Below are 19,825 nucleotides of genomic sequence, written 5' to 3'. Positions count from 1 at the left end.
ACGGCTCGATAATAGGCTAAAACAACTAGCATGAGAGCAAGAGAGTGAGAGAGAGAGAGAGAGAGAGTGAGAGAGAGATAGAGAGAGAGAGTGAGGGAGAGGGAGAGACAGAATGAGAGAGAGCGAGAGAGAGAGAGAGAGAGAGAGAGTGGCAAGCATATTATAACTCATCCATGTGGATCTCCCTAGTAGATTGGGAACAATCCCTTGTTGAAATTGTCTCCTAAACACTTAGAGAGAAGGAGACCGCACGGAGCAGCCTGCCAAGCTCAGTGTGTTCCTGTGTGTGTATTCTCACACCGCCTGCTATCCTAGCCAAGGTAGAGAGACCTCTGAGAGAACGCGTGCATGTGTGTGTGTCTGTACCGGTGCCTGTCTTGCGAGCCAGCCAGCGAGCGAGAGAACGTGGCGTGTGTGTGGAGGAGAGAGAGAGGGTATTATGCACTGTGGATGTTGCCTCGTGTTTAACCAGCCTGCCTGCAAGCCCAGGTACTGCCTGCCTGCGCGCCGGCTTCTANTTTGCAATAAATAATACATTTGACTAATACACATTCAGCAGGAGTCAGTGTTTACCCCCCACGCCCACACATCCAGAGGAGGGAGAAAGACAGAATCCAAGAAAATAAGCGTTTCCTCCAGAACAGAGAGCAGTGACGGCTCGATAATAGGCTAAAACAACTAGCATGAGAGCAAGGGAGTGAGGGAGAGGGAGAGAGACAGCGAGAGAGAGATAGAGAGAGAAAGAGAGAGAAAGAGAGAGAGAGTGAGGGAGAGGGAGGGAGAGACAGAATGAGAGAGAGCGAGAGAGCGAGAGAGAGCAAGAGAGAGAGTGGCAAGCATATTATAACTCATCCATGTGGATCTCCCTAGTAGATTGGGAACAATCCCTTGTTGAAATTGCCTTCTAAACACTTAGAGAGAAGGAGACAGCACGGAGCAGCCTGCCAAGCTCAGTGTGTTCCTGTGTGTGTATTCTCACACTGCCTGCTATCCTAGCCAAGGTAGAGAGACCTCTGAGAGAACGCATGCATGTGTGTGTGGAGGAGAGAGAGAGAGAGGGTATTATGCACTGTGGATGTTGCCTCGTGTTTAACCAGCCTGCCTGCAAGCCCAGGTACTGCCTGCCTGCGCGCCGGCTTCTAAATAAGCAGCACATTCACCGTCCCCTTAAGGACAGGAGGCTAGGCTGCAGAGTGTGAAATCKCACTAATAGTCAGTACAGTAGCTAGCGCTGAGCAGSAGCCAGAGCAGGAGTCAGCTCCTACATGACTTACTACTGTAGGTAGAGGACAAGCAGGACCAGAAGAGACAGTGGGGATTGGACGTCAGAGGGAAAAGAAAAAGAAAATACAGAAAGGTCAGTAAATTCCTTTTTTATTTTTGCTCTGTGGAATCTATTTGTTTCCTCTTCTTCCACTCTGAGTCCAGTAAGTCTGGAACCTGGGCTGTGACTGCTGCGTTTTGCTGGAGAAAGTATTGATTCTTTACAAGTTTGTGGGAAGTGTGCTACTGTTTGATCCTGCCAGGTGGGAGCAGGTGGAAAAGCTGGATGTGGGGGTCTGGCTGCTGGAACAGGCCAAGTCATCACGAGTGTATAGACTGTGTGTGTTTGTGTACGTTTGTGCATGTGTGTGTTTACATTTTAGTGAATGGGTGTCTGTGTGTGTGTTTATTTGTGTACCATTTTACATTGCATTACATTTTAGTATAAAGTATCTATATTTGTGTGTGTTATTATCATATGTGTGTGTACTCCTATTTTCTGCTTGTGTAAGTTGACTGGGTCAAACTGTGTGTGTGTGTGGGTGTGTGTGTGTGCGCACGCACGTGTGTATGGTTGTGATGCTGTCTATATTTTTGGGAGTGAGGGGGAGGCAGAAGGGGGAGGGAAGGGGATCCCCCCCCGTGGTCAGTAGTGAGTGGGCCAGAGAATGGGATCGGGGAAAGGGGGCCGTGCCGGAAAAATGAAAGCGGCGGCCGTGCTGAAAAGATAAATAAAAGCGCTCTTTGCCGCCATTTCATTCTGTATGTGTGTATGTACTCATAGGGATGCTCTGGCCAGCACTCATGGACAGACACTCATGACTCCCAAACACGACAAACGCTAGCTGTCTCATGTGGTAACATATTACACACTGAGGGGGTCATTGGACCCGTGACCTGCACACACACAGGTGAAGGAAGCATAGTAACCCACACCGCGGTGCACACCACAGACACACACCAACCAAGATGGTGTCCGCCATTTCCTCCGCCAATGGAGGAGGAATGTACAGTCAGGTCCGCATCGTCATTAGATTTTTTAATAGAGCTTTGTGGTGGGAAAAAAATGATGTTGACTTTTACTTCCCACTTTGGTAGTTCATTTTGAAATTCACATTTTTTGTAAACAATGTTTTTTAAATTTTGGTTTTGATTTTTTATGTTTTGAGCTATAATTTCAGAAGTATGAATGTGGTTGAGATTTGGAAGGGGGAAACGGTGGGACTTAAGGTATGTGTCAGCACTTAGACACGTTTAGCCACACTCAAAAGAAAACTGGAAAAGCCAGGACTACCAAATTGTCAGCTACACTAAAGACATCAACACAAACATTTCAGCCATCCATCATAGCTGTCGCTCTGTTTCTGTGGCGACAGTGATTTATTCCAGGGCTGAAATCCATTTGAGTCTGAATGAGGAAATAAACTCCAGTCCAGCAGGAGGACTACAGACACACACACACACACAATCACGCTGAGCATGTTAACACAGATACCGTAGAGAGCAGGTGTGCCATGTTCCCTCACAGCCATGTTTAAAACCACACATCCCACAATACACCATTGTAAACCTCCCCGCAGGGTCACTAGATATTAAGCAGACCGAGAGTACCCAGCTAGCAGCTAGAAGTTGTGGGAAGGTTGTATGCAAAATAACCAAAGGACAACCTCGCTCTCACCAAGCTCTATGAAAAATATGGTTCTCAGAACGTTATGTGTTGTCTGGGTACACAATATTAACTTCTAAGTATGGTTTTGAGTAAATGTACAGTAGATCCATTATTTATTATTAATCCCCTTAATTGTAAATCTTGAAATGCACTGGTTTCAAAACAACCTAGTATGTTGTGCAATTTATCACCATACACAGCATGTTGCAGTTGTGAAATATTTAGAGGACCAGCACATATTAATTTACATGTAGTAATATGAAGGCTAAAACCGGTATGTGTGATGAGCTGCTGCTCCTGTGTGTGTGTGTGTGTGGTGTGTGTGTTGTGTGTGTGGTGTGTGTGTGTGTTGTTGTGTGTGTGTGTGTGTGTGTGTGTGTGTGTGTGTGTGTGTGTGTTGTGTGTGTGTGTGTGTGTGTGTGTGTGTGTGTGTGTGTGTGTGTGTGTGTGTGTGTTGTGTGTCGTGTCTGTGTGTGAGGAGTTTGTGTGTGTGTTAGTGTGATGCTTGCTGTGATTTAGGTTTGTTTTTCATATTGCTCCCTCTCTCTCTCTTGCTTTCTCCTCTTGGCCTGTCTTCAATTGCTTATTTTTCCCATTTTGCTTCCCTGTCGTTGTTTGTATCTCAGATCTATAACTCAGGTCCCATACTGTGCAGGCAGATTTATCTGAGCGAACATACCACCCCCCCCCCCCCCACCCCAGCCCCAGCCCCAACCTTAGCCCTTAAGCCCTCGTCCCTGGACATACACATGTTTAATGTGTGTGTGGACTAGGGTTGCAAAATTCAGGGAACTTTCAATAAATTCTCTGGTTTTCCAGAAATCCTGATTTGAGGAAAATGTGCAACCCTAGTGTGGACACACTGTGTGTGCTTGTGAGTTAGATATATAGATAAGCAGAGGGAGAGAAAGGGTGTGTGAGTTTGTTTATCATCGTCCATGTATATATTGGTCGAAGGAGATTGGTGTGTCAGGAGGAGAGGAGAGTATGATGTTGTGATTTCTGCAGATGTGTGGTGAGGAGCTCTGTGCTGGGCACTTAATGTGTTTGGGTCTGCTGCTATCTGGCCTGCTAATCTGGGCCGGGGCAGCATCCGTCTGGAGCTAGGCTGGGCTGGAGCTGGAGGTGGCCTGGCTGTGTGTCTGTCTGGAGGGGAAAGGCTGGCCACAGAAAGCCAGACAGGCCACTCACACTCAACTACAGACCTCTCTTTCCAGCCAGAGAGCAGGAAGAGATTGTCGTGCCTCAGCTGAGTTAGAGAACAGCTGTAGGAAGAGAGGCGTGTGTTTTAGTGTTTGAACATATGAATTGGATGACAGTAATGGAAAAATAATGCCTTTGTTGTACATCATCCAAAGTTGACATGCAACAATTTCAACGATTTTTACTGAGTTCATATTAGGAATCTCGTCATTTGAAATAAATTCAGTAGGCCCTAATCTATGCATGTCACATGACTGGGAAGGGGTGCAGTCATGGATGGGCCTGGGAGGGAAATACACCTCAGTTTCATCAGCTGTACTGGTGGCTGGTTTCAGACGTTCCCGCAGGTGAAAAATCCGGATGTGGAGGTCCTGGGCTGGCGTGGTTACATTTGGTCTGCAGTGTTGAGGCCGGTGGGACYTACTGCCAAATTTTCTAAAACGACGTTGGAGCCGGCTTATGGTAGAGAAAATAACATTACATTCCCTGGCAACAGCTCTGGTGGACATTCCTGCAGTCAGCATGCCAATTGTGTGCTGCCTCAAAACTTGAGACATCTGTGGCATTGTGTTGTGTGACAAAACTGCACATCTTAGAGAGGCCTTTTATTGTCCCCAGCACAAGGTGCACCTGTGTAATGATAATGCTGTTAAATCAGCTTCTTGATATGCCACACTTGTCACCTGTATAGATAATCTTGGCAAAGGATAAATCCTCACTAACAGAGATGTAAACAAATTTGTGCAGAAATGTTGAGAGAAATAAGCTTTTTGTCCATATGGAACATTTCTGAGATCTTTTATTTCAGCTCATGAAACATGGGACCAACACTTTACATGTTGTGTTTATATTTTTGTTCAGTAATACATTTACAGTATATTACAATTCTAAYTGCATACACAGTGCAAAAGGTCATTATATTATCTCAAATCCTGTATCTGTGAGAAAGATATCAGTGGTATTTTACATCTTGAATCACTTGCATTGTGCAGTTTGGAATATTATTCATTCATTTGTTTTTCAACATGGGTATGGATTTTTGGATTTAGAATTTMAGGAAATGTTTAATGAAGACCTAAGTCAAGACCTGCTATTGACCATGTTGAATTCAAGCGTTTTGATTTGCGATCTGAATATATATTTCCTGACATGTGATTGGACCAGTTGTAGCGTTGGTTGTCCCATAGGCATCTTTTCTCCCACACAGTGATTGAATAGAGGCTGAGGTCCGGGCCTTACTATGATAATGTGCCAAACTCGGCTCTGCTCRCAAAATCCAGGATTAATGCCTGCTTTAGAGGCTTAGCATGGGCAGCCATTCAGACGTGCATGGGATTGCCTGGGCTGCTACCTTGGTCCCCTGTTATCGCCTGCAGAGGTTGACAGGGCTAGGAGCCACTGGYGGAACTAAGTGTCTCACTTTAGCACCCTGACTGACCGTATCACTCCACACTCCACACTCTGTATCACTCCGSGCTTCACACTCTGTATCACTCCACACTGCACACCTTCCACACCTTCCACAGGCCATGCCACACTACCAACCTGGACATCACCTTTCTGTTTGGGCTGTTAGATGAGAAATGAGGAGTTTTTAAAGCCTGATCTTGATGTGGAAGATATGATGTGAGTCATATGACATACAGTGTGTAGGCTTTGTCATGTAAATACTGATGTTTCTGACAGGTGCAACCATAATCATAATGAACTTTGAATTGCTTCAACAACATTTGRGTTTATCAAATGACAATTAATTGGATATTTCACAAGATATGAAATATGTAAGTTATTTGTATTTTATAATCAACAATGTTACATTTTTTATCATTATCTTGAATATGTTCACAAATTTGTCTACTGTATTATTTATMTTATATTTGCTAAATTAGCTAATTAAATACTAAATCAAATGTTTGTCCCAGCTTTGACATGCTTAGCTCATCTAATTCTTTCCAATTAATTAATTCAAGCTCAAAACTTATTAATTTTGTGCAGCTGAGCAATTATAAACTGTGATAATTTAAAAATGAAAATGATTTAGTTCATAAAGCAATTAACTGTAGGTATATGAAGTCGTGGTAAATTGAAAAGCAAAACTAAATTATAAATTATAATTGGAATTATTTGTTGTTCGACACAGCCGTATGTCGATGCACGGGTTGCTTTGGATTTCTCAATTGACAAGTACACCATCATGTACTTTGTTTATCCTTAGCCCCAAAATATTCTCGTTCTCTCTCACACACACACGCACGCACACAAACACATGCATACACACACACATGTAAACACACAACCCACACACACACACACTGGAAGGTTGCTATATTGCATTGTACAACTCATATCAAGTTGATGTGGGTGTGTAACTGTCTTTGTCCTGGTAATTTGTGTGATTTTGTAGTGTCATAAAAATATGTTGTATTGGACTATATAGTAGCAGTGGTACTGAACATGCAGGTCATATATGTATTGTTGCCAATGTACAACTATTGCAGTATATTTCACCTTATAACTACTATCATGACCATACTGTGTAAAATAGTCAAATATAGGATTACTGTGGAGCAGTGTGTGATTGTTGTGATATGGTAGACTTGTGTCCCACATGCCTCCGACACACGAGGCAGCTCCGTTGGCTGTGTCGGATGAGTGACACCTGCTCTCGTCCTATGAGACGTCCAGCTCTGTGCTGTCAGCYTCAGCGGAGTGTCTGGGATTGGCTGTTTCCAGACATCAGCATGTCAACAGCCCTGTGGAAACATCTGCATCTTGTGCTTCAGTTCCAACCCACCCCTTTTCTTTTTCCTGCTTTCAAGTAGACATGGGCACATATGTAGCTGTGTTTGAAACACATGACAGACGCAGAAATATTTGACTCCTTATCAACAATCCTGAGCTGTGTATATTCCGTGAGGAGAGCACACTGCAAAGGCCCCACATGTTATGACATCACAACAGCAGATGAAACAGTCGATGTCTCTGCGGGATTAATTTAATTACATGAATGTTGTTGATTTTTCTGTCTCCCCATGACATCCTCGTTGCTTTATTTGTTGCTGTTGTTTTTTCTTTTGCATGTTAGCCAGGATGTTTTTTGCCTTATTAGTTAAATCTGTAATATCCATCAGAAGGAATAAGACGTTGCGTAATCATGTGGGCCAGCCAGATCTGAGTCTGCCTCTGCCTCTGCCTCTGCACAGCGTCTATAGTACAGCGTCTGGGCTGGGGTAAATACGTATGGTCATTCCCCATCTTATTACATCTGATTACTGCACTCATGTGGATAATCTCTTTATGCCTTTCTCATGTCTGAGGAACTTTTACACTCTCATGTGTGAACCTTATGGACTGGGGGCTGCAATGTTTCAAATACGATTGTTTATTCTGTCACCCCACWTCCAGTGGGAGGATACTAAATAATTGTGGACTTTGTCGGGCCTTCTGAAAGATTTCACAATGTGCAAGAGTTGGGATGATTTGTTATCCCAAAGAAAAAATTAAATATGTATTTATGTTAGTATAATCCAGCCTTGACCTCATGTAGATAGGAGTTATATTATGTGTGCTACAGATCAGGCCGTATAAACGATGCTGTGAAAACCCACGGTCTATTTAGATTTATCTGGGGCAGGGACGCCTTGTCTTTTGTCCCTGTGCTTACTAGAAAATCTGAATATCCGAGAGGATAAATTTCCATTGAGATTGATGGGCGCAAAGCAGCACGCTGCAGTGTAGTTTGGTGCAGCGACTGATCTGTGTAAGAGTAATGGCCGCTGGTTTGGCACTGTGTTGATTCCATCTTGGCTGTCCTGCAATCAGCCAGAGGAGGGGGGGTAGAACCCTTTTATTCCTCAGACCCCCTCCTTCACCACCACTGGAATATAATCCACTGTCTCCTGACCTTCAAATCATGCCGCGCTGCAGTCATTTCAATTGGCCTGGCCGGCATTAGCGTGAAATGTCCTCTAGCCGCTCTAACCACCAAATGGAAGATTTCCACTCTCACAGCATGGCCTCCCTCCTCTTCTTCCCTCCTTTCTCTCCCTCTGCCATCATGCCCCGTGAAGTCAGGGTGGAGGGATGGGAAGAGCTTCCTCCTCCTCCTCCTCCTCCTCATGTTGGTAATGATCCTCCACAGGAGATGCTGCTGGTCAAAGCAGAGAAATAAAGGCCTTCACACCATTTTAGATTCAGCTRTGTTTGCGTTGCATTCTGTTATKGGGTTGAAATGATTAAAATATTYTAYGGATTGATACTGTATACTATAATAAGTCAATTGTGGGTATTTTGTAATCTAATTATTTTGTGTGTAAAATATTTATCAATATTTTTTGGGACAAATGGAAATGTATACATTTACAATATGTCAATTGTAATATAGCACTTATCTTGCCGGTGCATGCTTTTGTGTCACATGCATGATTTRAGTGTTAACCCACTAAAGGGCCTGGTATTAGTATGAGTCCAAAGAGAGCCCATGGTGTAGCCGGTGTAGTGTAGTGGATCAGTACCAGTACTGAGTTTATTCTCATGTTAGTGATGCAGTGATGCGTCAAAAAGACTGAGGCAGTGCAATCACTAACTCACATGCTAAGGCCCAGCCTGTGTTATGTTGGTTGTAGACAGATATTTTATCAATGATTGAGAAACCCATATTTGATATTATCTGAATATAAAAAATATATCAGAGCACAAGCAGCATCCATGGCTGTCTTTAGAAGCTGAGTGAGAGATGTGWGTCATGCGTACACAAGCCTCCAAAGAGACGCTTTATTCTGAGGGGTCAAGGAAGCCTCTAAATGTTCGGTATGTCTTATCTCAGCATATCTAGAGACATGGTTTATTTCAAAGAAGTCACAGAAAAGATTTCATCCAGAATGCGTTGTTCATTTACATGGAAAATGATAGAAATGTTCGCAGTGCAACAACTTTTCTAACATGATGTCTATCATCAGCATGTCTCATAAATTACTGCTAACTCCATATTCATAACCCCTGATGAATATGTTACGCCCTAGAATTTGTCTGATGATGTACTATGAAACATCTCTTAATAACCCTTTTGTATGCTCCTGCCTGTATCTGAAYGAGGTTGTAGAGGTATGGATTTCAAGTCCCTACTTCCTGCTTCTGTGTTGATTGGTTGACGTCAAGAGCAGGTGTGGGAGGCTGTGTGAGTCAGTGTGACGTYTCGACYRGTAATGGAAGTGTCATGGCTGTGACKCTATGCTGACTGAGAGAAAGAGGAGTGACGTGTGTTTGTGAGTSATGTGAGAGATGTGTCCTCTGGTCCTAGAGATGTTTCCAGTGCTGTCCTCATCTGGAACCTTCTATAGCAGGTCCATGTCTCCTTCCTTCTGCCCTCCGGTTGTTATTACATACAGTATACTGTATGTATGATTAATGATCCCAATGGGAGTGTCCATAACACTACAGCCTCGGGCTAGAATTGAAATGCATGCAGGGGATGTAGAGCATTCTGCTATTATTGCTCAATAAACTTAGCAGCCATTACATTTGTTTTGCTTTTGTTGAGAATAAAACAGAGAGGGCTATGAGGTTTCAAATCAACAACTMGGCCACTCTAAGAGATGGACMTATTGGAATTGCATTAAGTTGATTAGAGCCAGAAATGAATCCCATTTACCACAGAGCAGTGTTAAACACACCGTTTCCCCCAGCAATGGCAGAGCACTGACAGTCAGTCAGCATCAATTCAACTCTGTGATGTGTATATCCTCATCCTGAGAGGTCTGGCTTTGTTCTCTTCTAATAAAGACCGTCTGGGTCTGTCTGTGGTAGCAATGTTTAATTTCCTCATTTTCCAGAGATGGCCCTGAGTAATGCACAGTGCTRATCATACTACTGGAGAGCACTGACACAACACAACACAGCTCTCGTCTGATACCTACATGAACCTGGCTACCCCAGTCCTCATATCACCGCRCTGTGAACCAGCAGTAAGGAGGAGTATTGTTGTGTTTTAATCAGAGAATATGTCCAGCTGGACTGAACCAGGGCCGTTACATTGTGACCCCCTCTCCTCATTTACATATGGGATACATAGGGGATATGGAGTGTTTATATGCATGGAGATTCAGACGTGGCTTATTGTGGTCCGTCACACATGAAAAACATCTACTATTGTTGTCATAAAAGTTATTGTGTACAGTCTTGACTAGAGAAAAACACGGCGGTATATCTGGAGGCAATAGTGTSTGTTCATATGTGAGTGTGTGTCCGTTTCCTGGTAGTAGTGAAAGGGTGTGTGTGGGGGGTTGTGAGGGGGCCAAGCTGTCCCCGGCTGGCTGTCKATTCATTGTGTCCCCAGCCCCCTGTTTAATTAATGTGAGCCACACTCATATACGTTATTGCACCCGGGGTCTGTCACTCATTAATCATGTGACCTTCTGTGGCGCYGTTAATGACCTTGGTGGAGTAGATCAGCTGGATATGGCTGGAGCCACGGAATTCAATTGTTTCTGGAAGTGGTTACGGTCACGCCAGGCAATTCCGGCGCCCGCTCGGGGTCCTTCTCATGAGCCAGCGCCACCTCTGCCTGTGTGCCTGCGCCTGGCTAGAGGTCCTTACAGGCTACGCCACAGGGCTGGCCGAGCACTGCCAGACAAAGCAGAGAGGGGACACAGGATGGAGATCAGCAGGGATAAGAGCATCTGCAACTCCAATTCTCTCATCCTGGGCCTGTTTGGGCTGTCCCTCTCTGTAGTACTGGATCTCACTCTGCATATCTCCCCCCTCTGTGATGATCTCCCTCTTCCCCTTCCTGTCAATTCTACTTTCTCTCAAATTCTCAAATGAATCAATAGAGATAGACGCAATCTAAACTTGAGGCTGCGAACAAGGCTAGAGGCAGAGAAGTAAGATTAGTAACACACGGTTAAATGTCAGAATACTTGTTAATGTTGCGACCGCTTTTTTTAGCAAGTTTTGCAGTAGCTGGTTTTGGCAACTTTGTTTTTGTCTAATCGCCTATAATGAATCATTATGATAATATCCCGACTTATGGGTGTGCAAAGTTTAAATAAAATGGTGTCAAGGCTGCCGCCTCCTCCGCAATCGTAGCATTAAAATGTTGGCTTTCTTCTCGGTGACATTAAAATGGAGGGATTTTGTTTATCCGTGCCTTTGTTTATTTAACATTTTGCTCAGCGGGGGGAGTTTCAGATAGCTTGTTTTCAAGACAGTCCCTGCAGACAGCGAGCAAACACTCCACAYTGTCATCAAACAGAACAATCCTCAACTTTCCCCCCTCCGCAGTTCTCCACAGCGCACACACAAATGTGCCAGAGAGGAAYAACACCATKKWGGAATTTGATTGAAAATGATTGTCAGAATTTTTGTGAGTCTGTAKTGTAATAATATGCAMMCAGGTTRTTMTWTTTTTRAGATTCYTACACWTAAGTGTAGCCCTTCACAGAGAAACCACATTGATGMATGAAAACATTGKATTTTCATGWYGCAAACTTTGGTGGGTATTGTGTCATTAATGAATGCACTGATGTGTGAAGGGATTCTKGATTCTTTYTCTTTAAGYTGGCATCAACAGCCAGTTGGGCATATTCTGAAACCTGAAAAATAAAGGATGAGATAAAAACAATCTTTGTGAATGGAGAAGTGAGTTCACTCCTGTATGAAATGAGTTCTGAATTGAGCTCATTCCACATTTACGTCTCCCATTCTCTTTGGATAAATGTGAACTACACTATAGTGGATCTGTGCAGCGCTGTGGTGGGATAGTGTTGACTGACTAGGCTTCTGCACTCATGTCAGCTTTCACTTTTGTTGTTATTGCACACACAGACACACTATTGCATGGGACGAAAGGGAGTCTATAGCACATTGTTTGTTAGTTATTCTGGAAAACTCTATGCTTTTTGATATAATATAACAAATATTACCAAACAATCCGACCTGAGTGTGTTTACTCCAGACCAAGGTCAAGTTGATAGACAGAGTGTGTCAGGTTCAATGTCAACCTAATGAACGCCAGAGCTGGGGTGTGGGGGGAGGTGAATGGGGGCTGGGGGTTGGGTGGAGAGGTTTGGGATGGAGCCTCCCTCCCTACCATGCCTCATTAAAGCACATTCTGTTTTACTGTCTGGCTCAATCAAACACACAGACATACCTACCATTATCTTTTTCCTTCCAATCTTTCACCCTCTCCCTTCAGTCCTTCTATCACCTCTGTCTCTCCTTCCTCCATCTTTCTCCCTCTCTCGCAAGTGCAGGCTTGATTGATATTTTCCGCTGTTCTGTAACCATGGCAATGAGGTCACTGCATATGATACTTAATTGAATCTTTCCAGTGCTTTTGTGTTCATCTCCTGGTCCGGACAATAAACATCTTCTGCTGATGACTCCAACCCCCTTCCTTCCCTCGCTCCACTCCCCTCCATCTTTCTTTCTTTCTCTTCATTTTGTCCCTTATGAATGTATTCATTTTTTCCCTCCCCTGCTTCCACCTCAGTATTCCCTCTCCCTCTCTTTCTCCTCGTCTYTTTCTGACCCAATCTTCCTTGTCCTTTCTCCGCATGGCATTATTTAATTTTTTACTCATTGTTTTCTCTCGTGTCTTGTCCTTCGCTGTGGAGCAATTTTTGCTTTATTATTATCTTATTTAGCCCAGCTCTATCCTTGCTGGTTTTGTTTCTCCTTGTCAAATGAACCTGCTGAGATTGAAATTAGAGGACTCAGAGCTGTTTAATGCATGTAATAATGCACATTGCCACTGCCCTTGTCCTCTTCCATCTCCATCCCCTTCTCTCTCTGCCCCCACCCCTCTTTCTCTTTCTGTCTCCATGTCTCTCTCTCTCCTGCCTGGACCCACTTTCTCCACCTTTACCCCTCTCTCACCCCCTGCTGCATTTGCATACTCAAATCAGTCTCAGGCGCAATCGTTAAATTGAATTGAAAAGACTGATGATTCAAGTGATGAAACAAAGCGCCTGGCATCCCAGGGACCCATTGATACACAAAGTGAGCCAGTGACACGAGGCGCTCTCCGAGCAGGTGTTCTGATTAATGCCCCACAAATTGGGGTCCTCTAAAARCCAGGCACAAGTGGAGAGACACGCGTCCCTCCTCTCCACACAGCACACAGACAGACCAACACGCAAACACACACGCTGGCTCAGCCTTTGTTCACGCAGGCATGGCAGCTAATCCGTGACAAGAGGGTGTACAGATTCAAAATACAAACACTGGAGTGATAAAACTGGAAAAAGGAGGGAGGAGGGGAGAGAGGGGAGAGAGAGGGGAGGGAGAGGGAGAGAGGGGAGGAGGGGGAGAGAGAGGTGAGGAGGGAGGAAGAGGGGGAGAAGAGTAGAGCGAGTGGAGGAGGGGAGAGAGGGAGGAGGGGGAAGAGGGGAGAGAGGGGGGAGGAGGGGGAGAGAGGGGGAGAAGGAAGTAGAGAGAGGTGGAGGAGGGGAGAGAGGGAGGAGGGGGAGAGAGGGGGAGAAGGAGGTAGAGAGAGGTGGAGGAGGGGGAGAAAGGGGTGTCCGCTGTCTGATATAAAATAATTAAACAATTTCTAAACAATATGGGTGTCATGAATTTGAAACCTACTGTTTATTCACGTTTCTGATTGCCACCTTGCCCCTGTTTAGTTTTTTATGCATTTCTTTGATATAGGTTTTATATGCCGAGTGTGTGTAGAGAATATGAATAAAGATGACGTGTTGCATCACTTCTTATTTCACTTGCGTATATCACTCAGGACAAATGAAGCCCAACCACAAGGTGCAGAGCTCTGATGGCTGGGCCGCTTTACAGGAAGTCAACAACATATTATTCAACCTAAAAAGTATCTTTACAGATCAACTTGACAGGTCATTTTCCTGAAGTGAGGTTTTCCATAGTGAGGTCCCTCCATCAACTCTAATAACAGCACTAGGTGAGGACGGAGCCTCAGAAGTATCTATAGAGCCAAATAAAATAGAGAGAGAGAAAAAAAAAAACTCTACATCAGATTTGGCATATGCACCATAAAATAACCATTCAGTATACCTACAATCTGAAGTGACAGTCTATCAATAATGTCACTCTGAAAATGGGACAGGTTTGTTGCTGCCTCTAAATCAATGGGGACTCCATATAGCTGAAAAGCAGGCAGGTATAGGAAATGCATTAAGGCTGGACGTTGATGGGAGTGGTGTGAGCGCTGGGACACCCAGTGGCTCAGAGGGACGTCGTTCAGGAACACTGCCCAGCTCAGAGACATCACGAGCAGGGTCACCACATGGAGAGACCTGCCTGGGCTGGAGTCCTGCAGGCTACACTTCACCTAACGACTGCAGTTGTATGATATTATTCTCATATATCTAAATGTATTCAATTGCCCATCAAATATTGATGATAAGAAATGCATGCTCTTAGCTCAAAGCCTAGGCAAGTCAAAAAACATAATGCAGAGTATTTGATAGAAACCTGGCGAATTTGTGTATGTAGAATTCGCTGTTCACATTCGTAGTAGGGCTTTACACAGCAAAAATAAAAAAGCTTAACATCCTTTTAATATAGAAATATTCTTCTTTTTTACAATATTCTAAATATTTATGCACATCAAATGCACGATCACTATGCTTATGTGTGTGAAAACCTTTGTCAAAATGCACACACTTAAGTTGTGTTATGAACTGGATTCATCTGTGTTTATTTAAAATACGGCATTAACTAATCCTGACATTATGCCCCCTGACACGTCCTTCAACAGCCCCCCCCCTCAAACAAACACACACATGCCTGCGTACACACACACAAAAACCCATGCACTCCTCCCAGACGACATATTTGCATAAAATCTGACTAGGCGTTGTATGTGAATGGGGTCTGTTCATGAATGGGCCAGGCAGACAGTGGCTGGCAGCTTTGAAAGACGACTAAGGAGCACGTGCCTCTTCTGCTGGCGTGTTTAAAGTGGCAGCACTTGTGTGTGTGGAGCCTACAGGATACCGTCGTCTGCTCCGCCTCCGCCTTCTCTGTGCCGCGTGCTGGCGTAACAGGCAGGCGTGGCAGCAACAAGTGTCTGCACATTTCCACGCTTGCCAGCCCCTCACTTGGCAGCCAGCCTGCCCATCTGCCTGCCCCCTTATGTAGATAAAGAGCCAATTGTGCCAGGGGAGTGCGTTGGGGGGTGGGCGGCGAGATGGAGCAGGACGAGGGGGGAGATGATTTGCATAGCGTTGCTACGGGGACACCCCTCTGATGTTAAACAGTAAAGCAGCAATTAAGGGTCATTAGTCCTTTTGTTTTGTGTTCCAGCGTGCGGCACCGTCGCCCCAGACTGCACTGGGGCTGCCTGTGGGAATGTCAGCGCTACACGTGTCTTCACGCCATCCCCTCTCCRCCTCRTCCTCCACGCCGCCTCTCTGCTACTCAAGCTGCTTCCTCCTCCTCTTGTATACAAACACCCGTGGCTGGGTGGGTGGGCYCGCTGCTGGCACAGACCTGGCACAGATGATGATGCCACTTTGGCAAGTGGCCCACCGTATGTCGACTAGCTGGTGACAATACAGTGACAGGAAGCACCAGTGTGTTAGCACAGCCTCTTCTGGCACGGCGTAGCTCTTCTGAGATGGCTCTATTACTGTAGTTTACCCTATTAGTTTACCATATTACACTATTACTATAGAATTATTACACACCAATAGTTACACTATTACTATAGAACTACTACACATCAATAGTTATACTATTACTATAGAACTACTACACATCAATAGTTATACTATTACTATAGAACTACTGCAACTATTACTATAGAACTACTACACATCAATAGTATATACATTTACTATGAACTACTACACATCAATAGTTATACTATTACTATAGAACTACTACACATCAATAGTTACACTATTACTATAGAACTATTACACATCAATAGTTACACTATTACTATGCTGAGTATAGCATATTTCACTATACTATGACTTACATTCTTGAGCCTACTAACAAACTAATATTTCTTTACCTTCTTGTTTTCTTAGGGTCATGATTTAGGGTATTTATATTTTTTATATATACACTACCATTCAGAAGTTTGGGGTCACTTATTTTTGAAAGAAAAGWAAAWWTTTTGTCCATTAAAATAACATAAAATTGATCAGAAATACAGTGTAGACATTGTTAATGTTGTAAATGACTATTGTAGCTGGAAACTGCAGATTTTTATGGAATATCTACATAGGCGTACAGAAGCCCATTATCAGCAACCATCACTCCTGTGTTCCAATGGCACGTTATGTTAGCTAATCCAAGCATATAATATTAAAAGGCTAATTGATCATTAGAAAACCCTTTTGCAATTCTGTTAGCACAGCTGCAAACTGTTGTGCTGATTAATTAAGAAGCAATTAAACTGGCCTAAAATCACCATGCGCAATGCCAAGCGTCAGCTGGAAAGGTGTAAAGCTCGCCGCCATTGGACTCTGGAGCAGTGGAAACGCGTTCTCTGGAGTGATGAATCACACTTCACCATCTGGTAGTCCGAGACGAATCTGGGATTGGCGGATGTCAGGAGCAGGCTACCTGAGCGAATGCATAGTGCCAACTGTAAAGTTTGGTGGAGTAGGAATAATGGTCTGGGGCTGTTTTTCATCGTTCGAGCTAGGCCCCTTAGTGAAGGGTCATCTTAACGCTACTGCATACAATGACATTCTAGACTATTCTGTGCTTCCAACTTTGAGAGTTTGGGGAAGCTCCTTTCCTGTTTCAGCATGACAATGCCCCGTGCACAAAGCGAGGTCTATACAGAAATGGTTTGTCGAGATCGGTGTGGAAGAACTTGACTGGCCTGCACAGAGTCCTGACCTCAACCCAATCAAACACCTTTGGGATGAATTGGAACACCGACTGCAAGCCAGGCCTAATCACCCAACATCAGTGCACGACCTCACTAATGCTCTTGTGGCTGAATGGAAGCAAGTCCCCACAGCAATGTTGCATCATCTAGTGGAAAGCCTTCCCAGAAGAGTGGATGCTGTTATGTCAGCAAACATGTCATGCCCATGATTTTGGAATGAGATGTTTGACAAGCAGGTGTCCACATTCTTTTGGCCATATAGTGTATGTACATCTATCTAGATGCTGTCTGCACACCATCTTTATCAGCGAGGGGAAAGTACTACCCCTTTCCACAACAAAACCAAATTTGTCCAAAATATCTCTCACGGAAATATCTCTCATTATGTGGTGGCTATGTACCTTATAAGAATCATGTGCTTAGGAGCAGCTATCTTGATAGTCTCCTAGGACCATAGTGAGTAGCATGGGGGAGTCAAAAACACAACATCGTCACCTCAAGGTCAGAGAAACAACTCAAAGGAAAGCAGAGATGTATTCCTCTCTCTCAGTTCATATTTGTACAAGTAGTTTATCTCAACTAACTCACTTGTCTCTGTCTGGTGTACAATACGTCTAWGTGTCCATAGCTTCAGAGGAAAAGCATCAGAAAGCGTCTAGACAGGTCAGGTATGGTATGGAGCGTGTGTGTGTGTGTGTGTCTCCTGGTGTGGTGGCGAGACCCTCCTCAGCTCAGCTCAGTCTGTATAGAAAAACACTTACTGCTAATGCAAATAGCAGGGCAGCATAAATCAGGGGCTACACGCGGCCGGGAGAATATCGTGTAATAGTTATTGCGAAATGAAGTAGCATTGGGATCAATATCCCACTATATCTCACTCTGGTGTAATGGTGCAGGGGGAAGCTGGAGGCCAGAGGAGACAGCAGTCCAGGTCTCTCCATCTCTCCACTGGGCTTATAAATCTGCCTGACCTGCTACTCTGCTACCCCCTTATTAAAACGCATACGGAATCAGCAGCGCCCCAAAACCAGAATGTAATCCACTGACCTGGAGACAGCCGTAACACAGAGGCATGGCTCCCCTTGTCTTGTGGCAGGGCACGGGTCAGGGATTGACTGGCCGGAGGAGGCCCGGCTCTCACTAGGAATGAAAGGAATAGTGTTTAAACAAATGTGTTGTTAATTTCAATGTTTGGTGGTAAAATATTTAGATGCCACAGCAGTGCAGTCAGAATGGTTATGTACAGGTACAAGTACAGGTACAGTCTCTGTGGTCTATATAGTTTATTTCCTGAAAGAATGCTGATTAGATGTTCTTTCATTTTTTTCAACTAGGAAAATTCAAGTGTATGAGGTTAAATATATTGAATTGAACACTCTGTGTCAGCCCGCCATATGTGCAATTTGAAAATTATATGAAAATCAAAGGCAGGAGGAGGGATATTATTAAACATTCACTGCTGAGGTTCTCCCCTCCTTTTGTAAAATGTTTTTTTATGAATATCATTTCTACAAGGTTTCCTTTTCTAGCCTCTGGGTTGAAATGAAACCCACTGACAAACAGCACAAAGCTTAGCTAGCAGACATGTACGTACATGAAGAATGTGGTCCTAATGCCTGCCTCCCATTTGCCAGCCCATGTAGCCCAGGCCCATTCTTACACAAGGCCCTGTTCTGTGATAAGGGTGGCCTTATTGCTCAGTAAGAAGAACGTATACAAAAGTATGCGAATCGGAAAGCTGAGGATTCAAAATGACAATTGTGGCTTGTTGTTTTCTTTGAARGCTTTCTTCGAGGACAGTGATTGAAATGGATGAAATCAAATTGGATTTCATATTCAATTGAAGGTTGAAGATAATGATTATCTCCTCTTGTGCCTTTCAGGTCTATGAAGAAGGTTCCTGGTAACGCCACGGCAACAATCGGTAAGTGTGTCCTCACAAATGCATGTGTTTTTTTTCATCTTCAGTGTGAATTTCACTGTGAGCTCTTCAAAAACCTTCATCTTTGTCTTCTGATTTTTTATTTCATTTTTGAACCTTGCTCATTGCGTTTAGTCAGAAAACTCCACTATGAGGCAGAGAGGACAGTTGGTTTGGTGGAGAGTGTCCTTTCATGACAGTGGATGTGCAGAAACACATTACAGTATTGATCTGGAGACTGTGTCCACCTGCCGTATGCCATTCCAGCACTCGGTCACTCACACAACACTAGGGATATAAAATGGAGAGCTATCTCTCTCAAAATGTGACTTTAGTGAGGACAACGTACATTTGCAGGTAAAAATCCCAGACGCTGACCATGAAATCTTCTGTCACGCCAAAGCATCCGTGGCATGGAATTATTACAGAGTGATCTGTATTTTTATAGGATCGATTAAATTAGGTTTTGCCTTGCAAACATTGTAACATGTTCCTTAAGCTCAATTTTATAGTCACACACTGTATGAATTCATAATTTTGTTAATTTACAATGTTTCTTATGCATTGAACAACTTAACATGTAATCAGCACCTAGAAAATGAAATTCTACTATGAAGGTTCTAATTAGCATGTGACTCAAATTGCTTACAGATATAATGGTCATTATTATTTAACAAATGAATAGTATTGATGAAATATTCACTTCATAATATATTATCAATTAAGGGAATATTTCATTAATGAGGGTATGTTCATATATTGTTAGTTGGATGTTACAATGAAATGTAATGTCWCAATTGAAAGTAAAATGCTTAAAGGTGAGTTGACTTTGCCAAAGCAGTGTGTCACCATGATAATGATGGTGGATGAAATGGCAGTGATTCCAGCTATGTCCTATTTTCACTAAGGGCTCTTCTGGTGCCCTCTGAGGCACAGATTC

General features: G+C 43.8%; 1 long non-coding RNA gene across 1 annotated transcript in view; it reads left to right on the top strand.

Moving 5' to 3' along the window:
- The first annotated feature begins 839 nt into the window (after window positions 1–839).
- The window catches only part of LOC112081045 (uncharacterized), a 53,426-nt gene continuing 34,440 nt past the window's right edge, over window positions 840–19,825 (top strand). The window contains exons 1-2 of the long non-coding RNA XR_002896287.2: window positions 840–1,357; window positions 18,848–18,888. This is a non-coding gene — a long non-coding RNA (uncharacterized lncRNA). The remainder of the gene's footprint in view (window positions 1,358–18,847; window positions 18,889–19,825) is intronic.

Source organism: Salvelinus sp. IW2-2015, unplaced genomic scaffold (genome assembly GCF_002910315.2).
Source record: "Salvelinus sp. IW2-2015 unplaced genomic scaffold, ASM291031v2 Un_scaffold16688, whole genome shotgun sequence".
Lineage (NCBI taxonomy): Eukaryota > Metazoa > Chordata > Actinopteri > Salmoniformes > Salmonidae > Salvelinus > Salvelinus sp. IW2-2015.
This window is presented reverse-complemented; position numbering and strand designations above follow the sequence as displayed.